Source organism: Galeopterus variegatus, unplaced genomic scaffold, assembly GCF_000696425.1.
Source record: "Galeopterus variegatus unplaced genomic scaffold, G_variegatus-3.0.2 Scaffold4702, whole genome shotgun sequence".
NCBI lineage: Eukaryota > Metazoa > Chordata > Mammalia > Dermoptera > Cynocephalidae > Galeopterus > Galeopterus variegatus.
The window spans coordinates 30,798-52,022 of NW_007730813.1; the positions used below are offsets into that span (position 1 = coordinate 30,798).

General features: G+C 49.2%; 1 pseudogene across 1 annotated transcript in view; it reads left to right on the top strand.

Moving 5' to 3' along the window:
• Positions 1–21,225, top strand: part of LOC103603611 — a 52,219-nt pseudogene that overhangs the window by 14,377 nt on the left and 16,617 nt on the right. The window contains exons 3-4 of the transcript XR_551634.1: positions 9,188–9,277; positions 12,971–13,024. The product of XR_551634.1 is annotated as an uncharacterized LOC103603611 (transcript). The remainder of the gene's footprint in view (positions 1–9,187; positions 9,278–12,970; positions 13,025–21,225) is intronic.

A 21,225-nucleotide genomic window follows, 5' to 3' on the forward strand; every position in this document is an offset into this window, starting at 1 on the left:
ATAATTCCAAGCTAAATCAGAAAAGAATTCTCTCAAGATGTCTGCTCTTAGAAGGGGAAAAAATGCAGGGAAAGTATATAAGAGCCAAATTTGGGGCTGCTTGAGTGTCATCCTGAGGAATTTGAGTACTCTAATCCTGGGGACAGTAGGAAGCCTTGAATGCTTTGTGGTAGAAGAAGGTGGCCTGCATGGCATTGGGCAGAGTGGCCTGGATCCAGGAGAAAGGGCTGAATCCTGGGGCATTGGTCTAAAGCTTTGCTGGCAGTCTTTAGAGGAGAGAATTAAACCACAGGAAGTGTTGAGAACCTAAGGCTTACTCTTAGGGCATTTACCTCTTTCCAGAGCCTCCACAGGCTTCAGAAGGGAGACAGGAGGCAGCTGGCCGGCACAGTGGCTGCTTGGCTTCAATTTAAAGCAGCTCAGAATATCCAAGGACTGTGTCTGTGGATCCGTTCAGTCATTAGTGCAGCTGCCCAGCTGTCCATTTCATGAGCATCCACTCTCTCACTTGAGTTGGGAGACCTTGACCTGCGGGGTATGAAGTTCTATGCTGAGAGAAATTACACAGGAAATAGGAGGCCTGGATGGCTCTTTGCCATTATGCAGATCTTGTCTAAGAGCATATCATTCTTTATAAACAAAACAAAACAGGTCCAAGACAACACTTCACTGAAATTGGATTGGATTAGAAGTCTGTCCTTCAAATGGACTGACAGTTGAATTGCCCATTGGCTTTGTCCCTGCAAGATCCCACCCAGCCTACCGAATGTTCCAGGCTCTGCTTGACCTGCAGTACCTGCTGAGATGCCCCACCCTGCTCTGTACTTGGAGTGTCTGGGGCTTCCAAATCTCCAGATTTGGAAGTTCTTTGATGGGAGGGGACTTTCATGTTCTTTACCCTTTAAAAGTCTCTACTATACTAACATAATCCTCTGTACATGGTGGAAGTTTAAAAACATTTCCCTGATGACTCAATCCAGAATTATAATACTCTCAGCTGTGCCTATAACAAAATAAAGGGGAAGGGGATGCAATTTGTCCCTTGGCTTTCGACTTTGAAGAGCCCGGCCAAACGACTTTGGGGAGCACACATAGTAGGTAATCATACTGGTTAAATTAAATTTCTACAGTATGCCAACTCAGCAAAACTTGGAATACCCACTAGGTGCCAGTCATTCTAGGCTCTGGGAATATGCAGATGCATAGGCAGGCCCTTTCCCTTAAGCAATCCTCAATTGAGTGAACAAAGCCCTCCTCGGCCATCATCAGTTCATGAAATGATCAAAGAGCAACCACAAGGTCAGAGTGAGATCTGGGTGATAAAAAAAAGCTGAGAAAGACACCATCAAGTCTACACCCACCACAAGCAAGCAAGAAGCCTCTAGCCAGAAGTTTCTGCTATTGTCTAAACTTAGATATTAAAGAGCAACTTGATTAAAGAATACAAGATTATTAACATTCACTTCATTTAAAAGCCAAAGGCCAGTGGAGTACCATTTTACGTTTGCCCCGGACTACTCAGAAGTAGAAGTATTCCTAGCCTGGTGTAAGTCTGTCGGCCTTTCCTCCAGTGGTGGAGGTGGTGGCACTGTGAGCCAGTGTCACGAGACTGCACAAGCTTCCTGGTATTAATCCTCTATTGGAGGGCATTTCCTGGTAGACTGCCATGCCAGGCATGTTTTAATAAAGAATGCCATGGTACTACTTGCTCCAGGAGTTACTCATTTTATTCTGTGGGTGGTTTTATTTTAGGGAGATGAACAGCAGAGGGAGGGATGCATTCTGAAAAGAACAAATCATTGTTTGTGATCTGGTTCTGTTTATTACCACACAAACTAGTAGTTCCTGGAGAGAAAGCACTAGAGAATTAAATTCCAAAAATTCATTATTGCTACTTCTGAGCATAGATTTCTTGCACCAAACCCCATGACCTTGAAGAGGGGAAGAAGAACACTTTTCTAAGTTAATACCCATGGTGTTTGGATAGATAAAAGGAAATATGCAAAGCTGTCTTTGAAGCTACCCTTATCTAAGAATAGGGATTGAATAGCATGAAAATACTGTGCCCTTTGGCCAGTTAAATTAAATATGTTTATGCAGATGCTTTACAAGGGAAAGGCAAATGATCATTTACTCTTACACCCTCTTATGACTTTGAGTGATGCCCTTTGTGGAAACAAAGGGCCCCCGTATCCTGCTTCGGAGGCCAAGGAAAGCCAAATGGGGCTTCTCATTTAAAATCCACATGATCCTAGGATGGTCATCCAAAGCTGCATCTGTGAGATCAGTGACTACTGTCTTGCACTTCAGCGGATGTCCATATTGCCTGTGGCGTCTTTTCTATTGCCTCTCCATGTTTCTTAAGCAGATACTCCTCATGATCCACTTCAAGTCCTTGCCATCCTGCAGTATTCTGTCCTGCAGAACCTATGTTATAAATAGTTCTACTTTTCCCAAGCCTTCAGCTAATCATGAGTAAGGTCTAAAGACCTAAGATATTCCAGTCTCTTGAGAAGTGAGACTCAAGGATACAGACTTTGCTACTTATGATTTCCTAAGGCCCCATCAGCCCTCAATGCTTTGCCAGGTTGGGACCTTGTTCCCAAGGTTTTTCACAACTTCCTTCAAGTATAGAAAGTAGGTTGTGCATGGCATGCCTGTTAGATGAGAAACCGGAGCCTGGGCCACCCCTCGTGTCTTGGCTGTTACCTTCGCTAACAGTGGTGGTCATGAATGGTCCCTGAGAGGGAATGGTGATCATTGGCTACACCTACTACTAGGATGACTCACATTTAAGACTTGAAAGGAAGCCCCTGACATTCCTGCAACCACACATGGAGGGACTTTATAGTAGTCCCCTATATCCATGGTCAACCCATGTTCAACCATGGTCTGAAAACATTAAATGGAAAGTTCCAGAAATAATCAATTCACAACTTTTAAATTGAATGCCATTCTGAGTAGCATGATGAAATCTCACATGTCCTTTTCCATTCCCCCGGGACATGAATCATCCCTTTTTCTAGCATCTCCATGCAGCACACACAACCTGCCTTTAGTCTCTCGGTAGCCATCCTGGTGATCAGATCAACTGTCACAGTACCATGATGCCTGTGTTCAAGTTAGGCTTATTTTACTTAATTGTTCTATTTTATTTTTAGTTGTTGTTGTTAATCTCTCACTGTGCCTAATTTATAAATTAAACTTTATCATATGTATGCGTGAATAGGGAAAAATAGTATAGATAGGATTTGGTACTATCTGCTTGTTCAGGCATTTATTTGGGGGTCTTAGAACATGTACCTCATGGATAGAGGGCTATTACTGTATTGGTCTCAGCCAAGCAACACTGACTCCCCTAGGAACTGCAAGTCAAGGACAATGAAAAGCAGCACATCAAAGTGGAAAGAGCATAAGCTTTGGGATCATGCAGCTCTGGGTTCAAATCCTGGCTCTGTACTTACCCTGGGCAAGCCACGTAGCCTGTTAGGGTTTCCATACCCTCCTCTGTAAAATGGGCTTGCACTGCTTCAGAGCAAACAGCCCCAACCACTAAAATCATACAGCTGGACTCAGCTCCCAAATCCTCTTGGCTTCCCCTGTCCCTTTCTCCAGAAACTTCTGATCTTCTGTCTCATCTTCACAAGGACAGTCGCAACACAAAGTTGTTATTACTTGACATGCAAGTGTTTTTTTGCCCTTCCACTTATATTTCCATGGTTAATTGTGTGATTGACAGGCTAGAAAGGGCCAAGTCAGTCCGCATCCCAGTCTTTGACTTCCAGCCCACTTCCTCCTCTATCACCCCCACAGCAGTGTCACCTTCTGTTCTACAGCCTCATCTTCCTTCAAGCTTCTCCCTTCTACAAGGGACCTAACAGCTCCCAAAGTCTGGATGCTATTCCAGGAAGCCTAGTTATAGAGGGCAGTGATGACATACACCTGCAGAAAGAAAAATAGGGCACTTGAAAATCACAAGAAGAGCTCTTGGCTGCTGTGCAATGCTCCAGCTGAGTGGTTCCCCACTCCAGGAGGATGTTCTAAAGCTGTGAGAGGAGATCTTTGCTGCTTGAGGTGTCCACAGCAAAGGGGAGGACGTAAGGGCATCCTTGAAGAGCTCAGCTGCTCCAGCATGCTCATGGCCCCAGGCCCCAGGTCCCAGGCACTGGTCTGATTACCTCTCCCACCACTAGTGAGAGCCACTGTGTTTTGTCTAAGAAGAACGGCGATTCCCAAATGAGGACTCTCACAGCAAAGTACTGATTTGTAGCAGGTGTGGTTTTGAGGTAGCTTGTACTGCCCGCTCCCTCCAGCTCCCACGTGGGTCTTGGACGCTGCTGATTCCAGTTGTTGTTGCTCCTGCCTTAGTGTCCCAGGCCAGCAGAGCACCCCAATATCAGAGCTTCCTGGCCCAGGAAGGGAAAATGGAGGTGGAGTGTCTCAGCAGGGTGGCGTCCTTGCAGCTCAGCTGTCAGCCACTACAGGGGTGTGATTCCCTCCCGCTGCTGAGAACTGTGGCTAAGACATTTGGTGTGATTTCTCAACATATGGAGAACCAGCCTCATCCTCCCTGGCGTGGTGCCCCTCCACTGGGTCCGGAGGCAGGTGTGACCTCCGGTAGTTCTGCTTGCTCATAGTCAACTCAGTCATCTCTCTTGTAGAAAGAGAGAGAGAGAGACAGAGACAGAGACAGGGACAGAGACAGAGAGCGCATGACAGCGAGAGAGAGAAGGAGAGAAGGAGGGTGGGAGGAGGCAGGGAGGAAAATAAGACAAGATAAGACAAAACAAAGCAAAAAACAGAGAAAACTTCTTTCTCCAGCCCCCTAGGAATTTCCTCTCAGTGGGGGCTCGGCTGGTTTTGCCAGTGGCTCCCTTGCACTTAGCAGATTCTGGATGTACATTTCCCTTAAGACTGGCTGTCTGCAGAACAGGGGAAACAAACCAGAACCCCCCATAAATCAGTAGAGGTCACTGCCAAGAGCTTTGTACACTTGCTGTCCCTGGCAGTGATAAACTCATTGCATTTGGGAAATGGCCAAAGACCCTGAGTCCGATCTTAATTCTCATTCCCAGAAAAGTCTCAGCTCCCTGTTCACCCACCCCCTGTTTACTGTCTTTGTGTTTCCTAGACAAAGCTGGCAACGAGGAAGGAACACGGTTCCATAACTGGGTACATCAAAGGCTGCATTTCTGTGCTTGGGGGAGGAGTAGCAGGGCAGGGGAGAGTCACAGATCCCTGGCTGTGGGAAAGGGAGGCCGGGCCAGAGGAAGGCTGAAGTACAGGCCCTACAGGGGTGTGGGAGATCTGCAGAGGTCCCTGGATTCTGTTTTTCTCAGACCTGCACTTTGGATCTACTACTATGGCTTTGGTTGTTGTTCCTTTGAAGGGTGATTTGAGACTGTCATGACAATGGTCCAGGGCTAGCAATGGGTTGGCAGGGTAAGACCACCTCATGCAACACATCCTCCACTGGGTCGTGTTCTTGCTCCCCACGCCACCCCTGCCTGGGCACCTGGCTTTGGAGTTTGTCGTATGACTACGCGAAGATGAGAGTGGTGCCCTGATGGCTCTTCTGACTCACGTTGACCCCCGGAGAGTGACCATGCTGTCCACTGCTCTTTTTCCCTTGCCCCTAGATTGTCCTTCTTGCTGTGGTTGAGCAGACTGTGCAGCTACAGGACCAGACCCTCCATCCTCCCAATTCCCACAGATTTGGGAGATACATTTCTGTCTGCCTAGGTATTCCTACCTTGATGAGGATCTTTCTGGTAGGTAGACCACCATTCCAGGATATGTCATCCCCAGTTCATACTGTCCTGCTTCTTGGCAGGCCTTAGCTCAGTTGGCTACATGCATCTTGGTGCAAAGTCTTTCTTGCCTAACAGAATCTAAGCTTTACGTTTGTCTTGTGCATGCTGTAATCTCAGTGCCCAACACAGTGCCTGGCACCAAGGAGGTGCTCAGTAAATATTTGCTGAATATTGTTGTGATTAAAGGCTTAGATATCTGCTTTATCCTACTCTGTTTCAGTTGACAAGTTCTTTCTTTTAATGGGCCAGGCTTTTCCTGCCCACAATGAGGCTATAAGAATTAGCTGGATTGAGGGCAAAATTAGTTGCCAAGGCTAGCAGGGCTGGGCTAGGAAAGTTTTCCATACTCCTGTTGCAGCAATGGGGGGGAGGGTTGGGATTTGGAGATAAATACTAGGAATTAAGATTCCTCAATCTTAATTGAGAACAAGAAGCAGGGACCTGTTGCTTGGGAGAGGTGTTTGGAGAGGATCCAGGCATTTGACAGGCCTTTCCAGATTCAGGAGCAACCTGGTTTGTCGGCCAGACCAAAGTGATGCCTGACACAAGAAGAAGGAGACAGTGAGTCACTTTTACTCTGGGTTAACATTTGTACCTTACATTTCAATGTTAGAACAATTTAAAGAGACAGCACATGAAAGCCAAGACCAACTGTGTCCCTCAGTCTGGGCTCCAAGGCTATCAGAGCTGGACGAACCAAGGTACCCTCACTGTCTTCCCAGAGAGCAGGAACTTGAGCCAGCCATAAAGCAAAAGAGGTGTAGAGTCTGCAGGCTTGCTGAACATTGAACTCAAGCAGAGATTTCCAAGAAACCATGTAAATTCAACTAACACTTGACCCTGTGCGGGTTGCTGGGCATCTATAAAAGATAGAAACATATTGTTCCCACTCTCAAGGAACTTAAACTAAAGTGGGCTGGATTTTTGTCTGAAATTTTCACAAAAACACTTAGTGAGGTATGTTCACACTGAGCTTGTTAAATCAGAACACGTCTGGATTGTCAAAATGGTCTCAGAATGAAGCAACCATTTAATTTCACTTGATTCCTCACAGTGGGTCCCCTCTCATGAGTGGGGTTACCACCCTGCTTTTGTAAATATGGGGGCATCTCAGGAGAAAAGAAGCCGGTCCCCAAATAGGAGTCTGGGGTCCACCGACAGAGAGGGCGCCACGCATGACAAGACATTTCTCGTGTTCTGCTTTTGCTTTCTTTTTTTTTTGACAAGGAAAAATTGTATACCTTTGTGGTGTGCACCGTGATGTTTTGATCTGTGTACATTTTATTAAATGGCTAAATCAAGCTACGTCACACATGCATGACCTCACGTGCTTATCATTGTTTTGTGGTGAGAACACATAGCATCTACTCTCCTAACAATTTTCAGGTATACAGCAGGTTGTTACAGTCACCGTGATGCACAGTAGATCTCTTGCACTCACTCCTCCTCTCTGACTGAAATGTCCTTTTGATCTATACCTCCCCATGCCCCACCCCTTTGCCCCCGCTCAGCCCGTTCTGCTGCTTCTATGAGTCCGTCTTCTTTAGATTCCACACGTAAGTGGGATCATACAGTATTTGTCTCTCTGTTCCTGGCTTATTTCACTGAACATAATGTCTTCCTGGTTCATCCATGTTTTCACAAATGACAGGATTTCCTTCCTTTCTTAAGGCTGAATCGTATGTCATTGTGTGTCGATACCCCGTTTCCTTTATCCATTCACCCACTGTCGGACACTTGGGTTGATTCCCTGTCACGGTTATTATGCTTTCACTTTCCTTTACTCTGGGTGGGGAGACAGTCTCGGCAAGCCTGGCCAGGCATCTCTAAAAGGTGTCCGCCAGCTGATAGGAGATCTCTGCCTCCTCCTTCCGTGCCCTCCCTGGGAAGAGGACCCAAGGAAGAGGCCCTCAGTGACCAGCCCTGCTCTCGGCCAAGCGCCCTCTCCTCCCTGGCCAGCTCCCCATCCCCCAGCATTGGGGCCTTTGTCTAGCTTCGTGGCATGAACAAGAAGACGCTTCCTCTACCAGCCCAGCCACTAACAGTCTCATCCCTAGGGAAGCCCACCTCCCTCCTAACAGGTCCTCTCTGGGGACAGCCAAGCTTTTCCGTGCAGCTGAGCTGAGTTCCACTTCAACAGATAAATAATCCTTTTCCCACTCACCAGTTCTCACTTTTAATGGACCAGGATTTTCCTGCCCTTGATGAAGACAGATCTGTTAGGAAGGAACCATGAGGCTCTAGGAACTAGCTGGAAGTCGAGGGTGAAACTCATTGCCAAGCCCAGAATGTAAGTGCCTCTAGGAGCCCAGGAAAAGAGGTGGCACCATGCCACGGCATGTGCCCTCCTGGATGGGAGCCTCAGGCCTGGAGTATTTGCCCACCCACCCTGTGATCTGGTTGCCCAGAGCACCCTTCCAAGAAGAGACGGTGGCCCTGATAGGTACAAACTGACTTGGTTGCATCATTGCCTGTGGGGTTTTTTTAGTTAGACTTTTTATTTTGAGATACTTGTAGATTCACATGCAGTTGTAAGAAATAACACAGAGATGTATCACTTACTCGGTTCCCCTCAAAGGCAACGAATGTCTTGCAGAATGTAGTACACCATCACAGCCTTGATATTGACATGGCTGCCATCCACGGGCCTTATTCAGATGTCCCAGTTTCACTCGTACGCATGTGTGTATGTATGCGTGTATTCAGTTCTGTACAACTTTATCACATGTGTAATGTGTCAAGATACAGAACCGTTCCATCACACCGAGATCCTTCCTGTTGCCTTTTATAACCAAACCACCTGCCCTTCCTCCCTCTCCTCCTCCATCCCTAACTCCTGTTAATCACTAATCTGTTCTCTGTTTCTATAATTTGTCATTTCAAGAATGTTATATAAATGGAATTGTAGAGTATGTAACCTGGGGATTGGCTTTTTCATGCAGCATAATTCCCTTGAGATTCCTCCAAGGCGTTGGGCGTATCAATAGTGAGTTCCTTCCTATTGCTGGGCCTGTGTTTTTAATCATTAAATTAAGCACTGCAACATGGCCCCAAGGCCCAATGACAAATCTTTTGCAGCATGATACTCAAGGATCTTGTACTGTCAGAGAGAAAATATGAGGGAACTTCAAAAACGTTCGTGGAAAAATAGAATTTAAAGATAATATGAATCTTTGCACAAACTTTTGAAGTACCCTCGTATGTTTTGTTTGGTGTTTCTAAGTGGAGGGGGCACATTGCCAGCTTTCCTAGGTACATGCAAACAAACCGAGGTTCCTTTGTTTCTTTCCCCCAAACAGTGGTCCGCTGGCTTGCCATCTCCTTTAGCACTGGTTGACAGTTCTTTCTGTCTCCCCGCCTCCTTCCTTCCCCAGGAGCACATCTACAAGCTGATGAAAAGTGACAGCTATGCCCGCTTCCTCCGGTCAAACGCTTACCAGGACTTGCTGCTGGCCAAGAAGAAGGTATCTTTGGGCAGGGTGGGCTCGCCTTTCCTAGCACTGTTGGCTCCTGCTGCTGCTTGCTGCTGGTGTGACATGAGAACACCATCCCTTGGGTTTTGTTTATTTTCTCTTTTCTTTCCCTTCTCCATCTGCTCCCACTCCAATGGAAAGCAGTTAGGATTGTCACTACCCCAGCCCCTCCCCCCACCCAAGGTCCAGAATGTGGCATCCTGCCTCCATGTCCCCATAGCCTCCGTCTGCATGTTTTGCTATGGGGGGTGTGGGCGGGAGTGTGACCCATACCAAGGCTAGAGTGGCTCTGCACAGCAGTACAGGGCTGGCAGTGACACCAGCGAGACCCTCAGGACACCAGAGAGAGCCCCTCACCACAGACTTTCCCTGACCAGCCCGGAGATGCGTGAGAGGCAGGGACTGGGATTGGGCAGCTCCATCACTGACAGAAAGCCTTGTTGGTGCCAAGGGGGCAATCTGGCACCTGAAGTTACCCCGGGCTTGTCTCTCCATGTGTTTCCTTCTTCTCTGTCACCTGCCCCACAGTGTTCCCCTTTGCTTTTAGCTGAGAAGTAACTGCATCGAGCTCCTTCTTGCTCCTCCACTTGGAATTAAGTCCTGGTTCCCTGCAGCCCGTGGAGTCGTGGCTTTGGGGCCCAGGGACCCTCTGCATGCAGGTGGTGAGGGTGCCTGAAGCAGGGATGAAATCCACTGGACTTCTGGGGGAGGAAGGGTGGGAGGGGCAGAGGTACTGGTGAGGACAGGCGAGAGAGATGGCCCCTGATCGCAGTAGACCTGCCACCCTCTGTACCTTCAGCACCCATCCAAGGCCCACGTGTGGTTAAGTGTGGCTCGGCTCCCCTGCCATGCCACTTAAGGCACATGCACCCTTTCTTCTCCCCTCTCTCCTCCTCACCCTGGTCCCTAAGTAGGTGGTTGTCCAGCCCCAGGCACACTGGCAGGTTTCTCTCCGGGCCACACGACCCTTCTCTCTGTGTACTCTTCACCTCATAAGCCCAGATCCTGTCTGCGTATCTGGTTGATACTACATAACTCTGGAGTTTAGGAGAGCATTTATGCTCTGCCCTCCTGCCCTAGGTAGCCCTGAGAAGAGCCCTAATAGTCTGAGAAAGAGAAAGGGCTTCTGGAACATCCCGCTTGTCAGAAACCCAGCTCTCTTGGCTTCTGGCATCCTTCCCTCAGGTGTAGCTCCTGTGCTGGAGCTGCCTTGCCAGCTCCCTTGCTAGAGAACATGAATGGAGGGGTTCTGGTTGGGGAGGCTGACACCCCCACAAATGACTCTCATGCCCATTTTTTCAAGAGCTGGAGGAAAGAGAAAGGTTATGGAGACTTTTGTTATCTCCAGCCCAGATCCCTTGGGAGAAGGCCAAAGTAAGTTTTCCTTATTCCTGTGGCTCAAGACACCTGAACTGATCACAATTTGGGGATATTCTAAGGCTCTAGCAGTTTGGCCAATCTGGGCCTGTCCACACAGTTAGAAGTCAGAGACCACTCAGTCTCCTCGCGGGTTTGAGCACAACGAGGAAATGTGGCATGAACCAGGAGGTGGGTTGAGACGCCTGTGCCAGCAGATGCCCCCTGATGAGAGGGAGACTTCTCAGAAGAGGGCATTTGAATGAGGAAGGAACTGAAGGCCTTCCCGTGAGATGTCACCGATAATATCCTCCCTGTCCCCAAGTGAATGGATGTTCTTGAAGCAGAAAGCCCTTGCTGATGCCAGCACCTTTTCAATACTGGGGGTTAATTGTTTCCCAAAACAGTGACAAACCTACTTTCTCCTTTCTTCCTGAGAGCCCCAGGTACAGATCTGATTTGTAACTTGGCACTTTCAGGTTGGCTTAGAAGCTCTTCTGATTTCAGGGATGGGCTCACAATGTGTTATTATGTCCAGGTCATAAAAGGTGTGTGATATTCACAACCTCCAGCTGGGAGACTCTCACTTTTCTGCCGAGAACAGCCCCTGATGGAGTCTGGAGGCACAGCCTTCTGATCCTTTATCCCTAATAACTACTTTTTAATATTTTCAAAGTAAAGGATAGTCGCTCTGAAGAACCAGATCCTCAAGGGATGGGTGAGCTGGGTTGTAAGGGCTGCTCCAGGACAGTAAAGTACGTGACAGTTTTCCAGTGCAGGTCAGATGGCCTGTGCATGGCAGAGGAACCTGAATGAGTCAGGCCAGCGGCCACCCTCTGGGAGCAGCACCTTGGTAGCCAGAGGACAAGAATGATAGGTACAGAGTGCTAGCTGCAGGGCCTAGGACTGCCAGGCTTGAGCCAAATGTATGCCACCCAGACCACCCATGGGATTAGAGCTGAGTCCTGCCATCCCCACAGTAGAGACATGGCATGGTACACAGAGCCAAGCACAGATCCTTCAATTCCTTGTACAAGAAGAAAGCCCAGCCCAACTCCATGATGGTGTGTCATTTGTGGTGTGTTTTCCTTCTGCAACCCCGTATCTGTCTTCTAGCAGCTGGCTGAGTGGCTGGGGTCTGGCTGCCAAGGAAGCCCTCAACTTCATCCATACAGACAGATGGCTGCCTTCGGCCAGCCCCTCTGCTGTCAGCACATCCTGCAGACCCACAGACACCTGGCTGCCTCTTCAGCTCCCTAACTTCAATTATTTGCTGGGTGTGTGTGCGTGTCCATGTGCATGTGTGTATTTTGAATTTTCCAGCCTCAGCCTCAAGACCCTGGTATAGGGCTCTAGAATAAGCTAGCAGATATATGGGATGTACTTCTGCTGAAACCTCTGCAGGGAGGAAACATGGGGGGAAGATCAGGAGCACACCTCACCTCTCTGTTTCCCGTAGCAGACAGCAGCTAGGCCTTAGTTTCCTCTTGCCCCTGTCCAGCTAAGAGGTCCTCAGGGAGTTTCCTGAGCCTCCTCTAGCCTATCCTGAGCACACCTTGGAAGGGATCACCTGCCTGGGTACTGAGAGAGCACTTTCTGTTCAGATCAATGTCTTCTGAGGCCCAAGACCCTTTGTCATTGCAAAGAACATGGGCAGACCCTCCTTGCTCTAAGGACACAGAACGAGGGTCATTAGGAAGTCATTGAAGTTTAGCTCACTCTCTGGCTGCCTCTGGGCAGGAAAATCTCAAGAGAGAAAACAGGCCTAACCCAGACTCAAGGACGAGTTTATGGCTTCACCTCCTCTATGACTTCACCTCCCTGGTGGCTGCTTCCTGACATCCCACCAGTGTCCCCTACACCCCTCATGGCCCTCAGAGCTATTCTGTGTCACCACACATAGCCCCCAGATGGCTGCCTGGGACCTCGTGGCCAAAGCCACCAGGGCTCCTGCCTTTGGACACGGCCAGTGGAAAGCAGGGAGCACTTGAAACCGCCAACCACGGTCCCTGTGCAAAGCCTTGGTGGCTCCTAACCCAAGCCCTGCAGCACTACTTGTGGCCCCCCGAAAAGCAAGCCCCTCCCCCAACCCCCCGCTTACTTGTCCAAGGAGGCAGCGCCGTTGCTCGTGGGCTTCTGTTTTCTGTCTCTCCCGTTGACTCTGCCAACAGCTCTGGCTGCTTCTCTTTTCCCGTTTTTCCCCCCCATTTTGCTTTTGTTTTTGTTCTTCTTTAGTTGCGGCTGCTGCTGTTTGGAAACCACATGTAAGCTGAAGATTTTTTTTTTCTGTATTTTTTTCCCTACCTTTTTTTTTTTCCCCCCCTAAAGCCAGAAAGTGAGCAAGGTCGTAGAACTTCCCTAGAAAAGTTCACTCGCAGTGTGGTAAGTTCAGTCGGTTTTTCTTCCCTCAATGTTTCTTTTGGTTTTGTATTTTCAGTTTTGTTTTGTTTTGTTTTGTTTTGTTTTTTTGATTGTTTCCTTTGGGGTGGGAGGGAGTCCAGTGCTTTCTCCCTCAACTCACCCCTTTTCTTTTGCGAGTGTCTGCAGCTTCTCTTCTAGGGATGGATTTGCAAAAAAGCAAGTGATCCCCTCTGCAGAAGGTGCACACTTGACCGCCAGCCTCAGGCCTGGGCACTTGATCTGTTCAGGGCTTTGAGGAGGAAGGACCCTGCTGCCATTGGGGCTGTGTGGTTTGTGCATCTTCTGCAGCAGCCTGGGGAGAAGGCCATCCAACTATACGATGAAATAAATTGGCTCAGAACCATAGCTCACCTTAAAAAAAAAAATCCAAATTTCCCTCCGTGGACCCTGGCAGTCACACTGGTATGGGTCGCACACTGATGTTGCTGTGCAGGTGGCTTTTGCTGTGTACAGAAAGCGGCCGTGCTGCATGGGTCCTGGCAATGTAGTCAAGCTGGCGTGTGTGTTAGTCACCTCTGCATGAGTTCCTTACAGCCCCGGCAGCCTCATTTGCATAGTGTGACAGGGAAAGGAGGGCAGGAGCTGAGTCCCGGCACAGCACTGGCCCTGGTACTCCCCAAGGGTAAGGTCTTGTCAGGCTCCCAAGGCCTTGATTCTAACAGATGGGGCAAAGACAGGCTACAGGTTCCTTGTTCTTGTGGGGAAGTGGCTTTCCCCCCCATGCACACCCAGCTGAGAGAGTGGTAGAGACCCACACAGTGGCACATGAGGAGACCCCCTGGTAACAGGTGAGAGCCGTCAGTGAGTGAGTCTTCCCTGAGGTGCACAGTGGAGATCCTACACCAGAGTCTGTAGAATAGCAGGGACCTGCCTCCTCTTTCCATGCTGGTGTCTCCAAGGTTTGAGCACAGTGCTTGGTGCACAGGAACTATTCAATCCCACTCATTCACTGGCTTACCAAAAGCAAGCCACTGAAGTCATGGGGCCCAACCTGCACCGGTAACATCAAACCAGAGGGAACCAAGACAGCAGCTGGGGGGACAGGGATGCCATGCAGGAACTGGCTGCACCTCCCTGCCCAAAGGGTGGGAGTCCACTGATGCTGACTTGCCTTTTCTCCACCTGTGTGGAAGAGGAACGTCCTCATAAAACCTGATTACTGTATGATGAATATCCTTCTTTCATTCTTTTAACATAAATTCTAAGAATTCTGGGTTGAAAGCAACCTAGTCACTTACCTGTCATAGCTAGATGCATTTTAACCGCATTTAAACAGTATTTCGGATTTGCTAGACGTAGACATCACAATAACTCTAGTGGGTTGGTGGTTAAAATATGGGTACTCATCCCTTCTCTTGTTTTGTCTTCCCTCCCTATGGTCTTTCTCATGAGAAAGCAGAACATGCAGATGCAAGGCCTGTTGGTCCCTTGTCTGTCTCCGTGGCTGTTTTGCCATGGCCATGTGGCTTCACACACCAACAAGCTGCCGCAGGCTGTCAGAGGCCAGGCCTGTGGAATTCCCCCCACCCCACGATGGCCCCACAGAAAGTGGTGGGGTCCCGTCTCTCTGTCTCTGTGGAAGCCTGGCTGCTGTGGGTGGAGGATGTTTAGGGACTTCGTTGACAGGCTGAGAGTGTACTGTGTGGTCAACTTGGACTCTCAGGTGCAAATGTAAGAAAGTGGAGCTCTGACAGCCCCATAGAGATCTTCAGTTGACCATGCGAGCCACGGGTGAGAGAGGAAGCCCAAGACTTGGACGAGATGAGCAGACATCTTCAGGCTGCTTCTCATGAGGAGTGGGTAGCAGGAAAGGCAAGAATAGTTTCAATGAAGCTCTGTGAGGAGCATTTATTGATTTCCCTTCATCCCAAAAGTGGTGTTGGCTCAGTGGTTCTTCAAGGTCTATTAACAAAGCGTTCAGAATGAGAAAGCAGCAGACCCCCTCCAAGCATCTGAAGTGCGCACATGGGAGAACTTACAGAGATGTTTTCAGGGAGGACTGAAGGAGAAAAATATCCCAAGCTTCTCAGGTCTTTAGCATCTATATGATAAAAGGCCCAAACTTTTAGAAAATACATTCTTAAATTCCTGCTGCTCTTTTTAGCACAGGAGACTCTAATGGGTGGTGTGTTCAGACTTTTTGGTTCCAGTGGAGGATGGAGTTCCATTGAATCATCCCTGCTCCTTGGGCACTTGGGATAGTTCCACATCCCCATGAGATGTGGCTGAGTGTGGGGATATGGCCCGTGGCTGTAGAACCGTGTTGGCTCTTAGATTACTCAAGGCTAGAACCCAAGAATTTGGTCTCAACGGCCAGTGTTCTAATCAAATAGAAGTAACCAACAAACCAATATGCCTTGCAATTTGATGTCCATTCTCTGAATATTATTTATGTAAAATGTCTGATTTCTCTCAAACATCAATGTTTCACCTGCTACATACTGCAAACCATAAAGCTCAATGAAGGGCTCGTTCAACGGCATTGCCATGTTGCTGGGAAGGATGTGTAAGAAGACCACACACATCATGGGGCTAATAATGAAATATCAGAGGAGTGAAGCTGGACAGCTCACAGACCAAGGACATGAGGCCAGCTGCCATTTGGTACTAATCAGTGGCAAAAAACCATTACTCCAGGTGGTTTGATAGCTCAGTCAGCTACAGTCTTGTCAAGACAGACCCTGAATCCAGAATTTCTCCCTAGAACATGCCAATGTCCTTTCTTTTCTTGGTAAAGGAGGAATATTTCAAGAAAGAAAATTGTTTTTCCAAGTCTCATAATGTATCATGACGTGGAGGGGTTTTCTGTTGAAGGCCACAGATGCCCCTTTTATATGAAAACCTAAGGAGTAGTTTGATGTGGTTCATGGGAACTTCTTGGGTCATGCTAGTTTGGGTGCAGAAGGGCCTGGCACCCCCAATAGAGGCAATGCTGTGTGAGCTTCTTCTTCCAATGGAAGTTTTATTCTAGGTCACTCAGGACTTGAATAGACCAAGCAAATGTCTGGGGATGCTGTGCCAGCATTGTGTTTTGTGGACTGGAACCATAAAGCCTGCCCCAAACCTTGCTTATTTAACAGGGAAGGCTCAGGTTCAGAAACAAACGAGTGAAAGTCCATGGCAGGGTGCACCTTTATTCAAAACCGAGAACAGGATTCTCTCTGCTGGGCCAAGCCCCACAGATGCCCAACTGGCCAAGCAAAACACAGGCTGGATTTCAGTCCCTACGTGACCCTCAGCTGCCTTTGCAGTGAATAACCCACACCACTGTACATGGTGGCCCTTGTCCAGGAAGCTGCAGTTTCAAAGATCTGTAACACACAGCCACTTCTCAAGGGGAACCCCAGACATGGCCTCAGGTCAGATGAATCAGAGGTTGTCTCTTCCTCGTCCTCCTCACTGGCCTTTCTCAGTGGCCATAAAATATGGAAACCACAGTAGGAAACAACTGGCTAGTCATTGTGGGTTATCTTTGCATCACCTTCCATCCCTTCTTCAGATTCTTTGGTGAGAAGTCCTGGGTATTCCTGACTGGGGAGGGAGGGGGCTCTCCTCTAAGCTAAAGACCATTTCCTGCCACTCAGTGTGGAACAGCTTGTCAGTCTCTGCTGTATTCCTGGTGTTGCAGTTGACAGATGATAATGGGGGCATGAGGGTGGCCAGAGCTGAAAGGCTTGCCGCTGCTCTCCCTTAAGTGTGCCTGTCCCTTCGGATTCCACGGGGTCTACCACAAAGGCCCGAGGGCTCAGCAGGGCCTAACTCTGACATAGAGAACCAGGAGGAGATGTGGGAGGGAGGGCTAGAGGAAGCAAAGGGCCTTTAGCCAAGCCGCAGCCGCAGTGAGATGATTTTCCCTTTTTGGATGGTGGCCGAAGCCATCTGGTGAGAACTCCATCCCAGGGAGAAGCTGGAGAAAGTCCTCTGCTGCCTGTGTACAGTTCTGTGAAGGAAGTCACAGAGGGAGATGGCACTAGGTGAGAAAAAGCAGCCCAGTGATGCGCCAGCCTCCCTGGGTACCTTTGCCTGGGTGTGCCCACAAAGCCTCAGCTGCCCTCTTAGCTTGATCAGCTCTCACCTTGGGTTCCAAAGATGGGAAATGAGGTTGCTGGTGCTTGAGCAGGCACTGGAAGCCACAGAGGAGAGGGGAGCTGAGGACCAGGCATCTATCCACCTCCTAAGAGAACATCGAAGTTTAGCTTTGCCAAGGTGCTCCTTGGAATTGCAGCAGCAAGGGCCAGAAGCTGAGGAAGCCTCAGCACGTGACAAGTGGCATCTCTGCGACAGCCTTTTCTGTCCTGCCTGCCAAGGAATGCAGCAGGAAAGTCAGATGGAGATCGGGAAGCTCTGGGAGCCAGCTGTCACTCCCCCTCCCTTTCCCCCTCCCCCTTCCCCTTTCCTCCCTCCCAGGCCAAAAGCCAAGGAAACGCTGATGAGAGCCAGGAAGTCAACACTCATCCACCCCCTTCTAGGCAGAAAGAAACTGCAGAAAGAAACCTCCAGCGCCAGGCTTAGGTGTTGACCAGAAGTGTAAGCCTGGGGCTCCTGGCAGGGGAGGGAGAGGGCAGATGACCAGGGCAATGGGCCAGCCCAGCAGAGCAGCTCCTTCCCCCAGGGGTCATTTTCTCTCCTCCTCAGCATTTCAGGGGAACAGCCTTGCACCCTGGTGTAACGAGTTCTCAATGCCTAGACTCAGCAGAGCCCCCAGAGGGCTTTGACCTCAGCCACAAAAATCTTTTCAGGCCTCCAGCAAAGGCCAATTGGCTAAAAATCCTTACACGGGGTTGGTTTTGATTGCAAATAGCCCTTGGACCCCTTTGGGACCACAGGGTCACAGACATTAGTGCCAGCCTCTCCCGACTCAGAGCTCTGAGATCCAGCTGTAGTAAAACCCTAGCCCTGGCTAGAGATGGCGGTGGACTTCCATAGTACTATTTAGGAAGGAAAGCATGAAAATCTGCATCAAGGATGTCTTCTGGGACTCTGAAATGCTTCATCAGCCCCCATATAGAGTGGCTTCTGCTTCCAGTCTTGGCTTGCTAGCTGTGTGACCTCAGGCAAATCACTAGCCCTCTCTGAGCCCTGGTTTTCTCCTCTGTATAATGACTTGTACTAGATAATTTCTACAGTCCCTTCCAGCTGGGAGTGTTCCACAGGTCTGTGCCCCTCTCCATCCTGAGATTTTTGAATTCTGTGAATCATCCCTTAGAATTAGGGAGGAGCTGCCTTCCTGCCCTAGCTACCTGATTCGGACATATCTACCAGCCTTTGAGGGTGGGAAGTAAACCAGGGATAGAATTAGGTTGCGTGTATTCATAAACCCTAGACAAGCTCTGGCAGGAGAACTGAGTGCCATGAGATCTCTGCCCCAACCCTGCAGACCCCCTTAGGTTCTGCAGGGCTCACCCATGCCTTGTGAGTAGCTGGAGGGTGGGGAGGGTCACAAAGACAGGGTAAGTTACACACATCCTGTCAGCTTTGCCAGTTCTGCAGTCCCACCCTCAGGTCTGGGTGCCTCGCTATGTGTGTGTTGGGAGCAGGGTTGTCAAGGTCAGCTGGGCGGAAAGGTGGGCCCCAGGGTGGGTGCTGCCACTTTCCCCCACACATTGTGGGGTCTCGGGAGCCCTATGGGCACAGGAAGGGTGACTCATGAGCTTGGGAGCCTCAGCCTCACTCTGCTGTTCATCTGCTATAATACTTTCTGGTTCCCTAGGGAACCCTGGACCAGATTGTCGCTGTCCTCTTTTAGAGATGGAAAAAAAGGTTAACAGAAAACACTGTTATCCTGGTTACAATTGATAGTAGCTTAAGTCTCTCTATATCTTGGTTCCATGCGAAGTTTGAAAAGCATATTTACTACTATAATTTTGTAGCTCGAACATAAAAATGTAGATGTCTGTCTTTTATAAACAGCCTATAAAATGTGAAACGACAGGACCAGCATGGCTGGTGGATACAGAGGGGACACAGTGAGAAAATGATTCTCCATGGCAGGCCAGGGGAGGATCTTTCTGAAACTCTGGCGAGGGATGAGATTTTTATTGATCAGAAAGGACCAGAGGCTGGCTGTCATTTTTGAGACACTCAGCCCTAGACCCTGCCATTTCTCTTGGATGGAGGAATCCCCAGCTGTTGCAGCTGATGGTTCAACCTGTCAACCGATAGCAGCCAGAACTGCCCTCCCCACGAGCGCCCACTCAGACACGGGCACAGGAGGCTCATGGGGGCAGCTGCTCCCTGCCTCCCCCCTCTGGCCCTTCCTCACCCCTGCCCAGGCCTCTCCTGCCTTCCCCAGACCCCAATGAGCCAAGCAGTCAAGTGAAAATCAAACTCCTCTGAGGCAGAAAGGCACAGCTGTGTGTTTACAGCCGCTGACTCCGATCCAAATGGCGTGCCCTGCCAGTCTCCCGGCGAGGCAGGCTGGGGGCAAACTGTGTGCGGATGTGCCAGGCGGGGATCTATTTCTGGAGGTGACCTGCAGCCCTTTGCCATAGTGTCACCTTCCTCCCCACCCCCACTCAGGAGAGACATCCTTCTAGAAAGGAGCTCTCCCTTTAGAAAGGGCTGATGGGGTTGTGGGACTTCAGCCTGTTCCTTGTCACTTATGTAGTCAGACTCTGGTGCCTGTCCCCACGCAGCCACCCGGGAACCATGCGGGCTCCCGTCTGTGTGGTAGGAAGACAGAGGGTGAAGGTGAATGCAGGGCTCTCGCAGGATAGACAGCCGGAAAGGCAGACCGCTCAGGAGACAGGACACCTGCCTCTGCAGAGGACAGAGTCCACCTAGTCCTGTGGGGAGCGGCAGCACCACCCAAGAAGGGGAAGGAGAGAAACCTCCAGGCCCCAGCCAGGCTCTGCAATAGCAGGACCTAGGAAGGGGACTGCACCGCCAATGTCAAGGTCAAATGTCGAGGTCAAAGAGAAAAGACCCAACTTTGACTGTTTTCTAAACTGGAGAGTTAAAGAAGTCAGAGGGCTCAAGATCTAAGATCTCAAAGGCTAAGAAGTAAGACTACCGCCAATGTCAAGGTCAAATGTCGAGGTCAAAGAGAAAAGACCCAACTTTGACTGTTTTCCAAACTGGAGAGTTAAAGAAGTCAGAGGGCTCAAGATCTAAGATCTCAAAGGCTAAGAAGTAAGACCCCCGTGGAGTCCCCTCAAAATGAGCTCCTGGTGAAATCTACTAGGGATGCTTCCTTTGTGCGGCAGCTAATGAGTCTCCCTGGTTGGAGAGGAGTTAGGAGAGCATGGCATTCTAGAAGGAGGGTGGGATTCGTGCCCATATGTAGAAACAGTCTGTGAGACGCTGCCCTGGAGCAGAATGGCTATATGGGACACCCCAGGGGAGCAGAGAGGAGCTCAGAGCAGTGGGATTTTCAGTTTTGTCATGTTGCCTGAAGGTCAGTGAGAAAGATCCTTGGGTGTTTGCTTCATGGCTTCCCAGTGGATGGAAAGGTGCGACAGTGTTGGGTGTGTGTGGCCACTCCAGCAGTGGCAGCGCCCAAAGAACACTGGGGTTCTTCCACACTCCTTAATCATGGTCACATCCTTTTGGCCTGAGAAACGGCACCATGGCCCCAAATGGGAATGGGCCTCGTTGGCATAATATTTGGCAGGCACTCTCCACACCCCCTTGTCAGTCTGACTTACTCTAGAAGGATAACTATAATACCTTCATCCTCTGCTCCAGAAAACATTTATCTGTGGCCTGTTTTTAGTGCAATAAAGTAGACAATAACGTCCACTCTTGCCCCCTCTCTCCCTGCCAACCTCCACTTTCCACTTTTTTCATGAATAGGTGAAGCAAGTATATGAGTATTCACAGTATCACAACAGCTGCTGAGAGGGTGGATTAATCCATCTATGTCAACAGGAAAGATGATCTCTGGCAGTGGCCCACAGGAGTCCAGCCATTGCCCTGTCCCGTCCAACATCCTTTTTGATGATTTGGATGAAGAGACAAAAATGCCAACCATATTCAAAGATCCAAACCTGCAAGGTTTTGCTCACTTGGTAGATAATGAAATTACATTTGAAAAGTATCTCTTTCACCTAGGATGATGGGTCAAAACCAACTAGATAAAATGTATCCATTGTAGAGAGACAGGAAGAATAAGATTTAGTGTTGTATAGAAATATAGGGAGACTACAGTCAACAACAAAGTA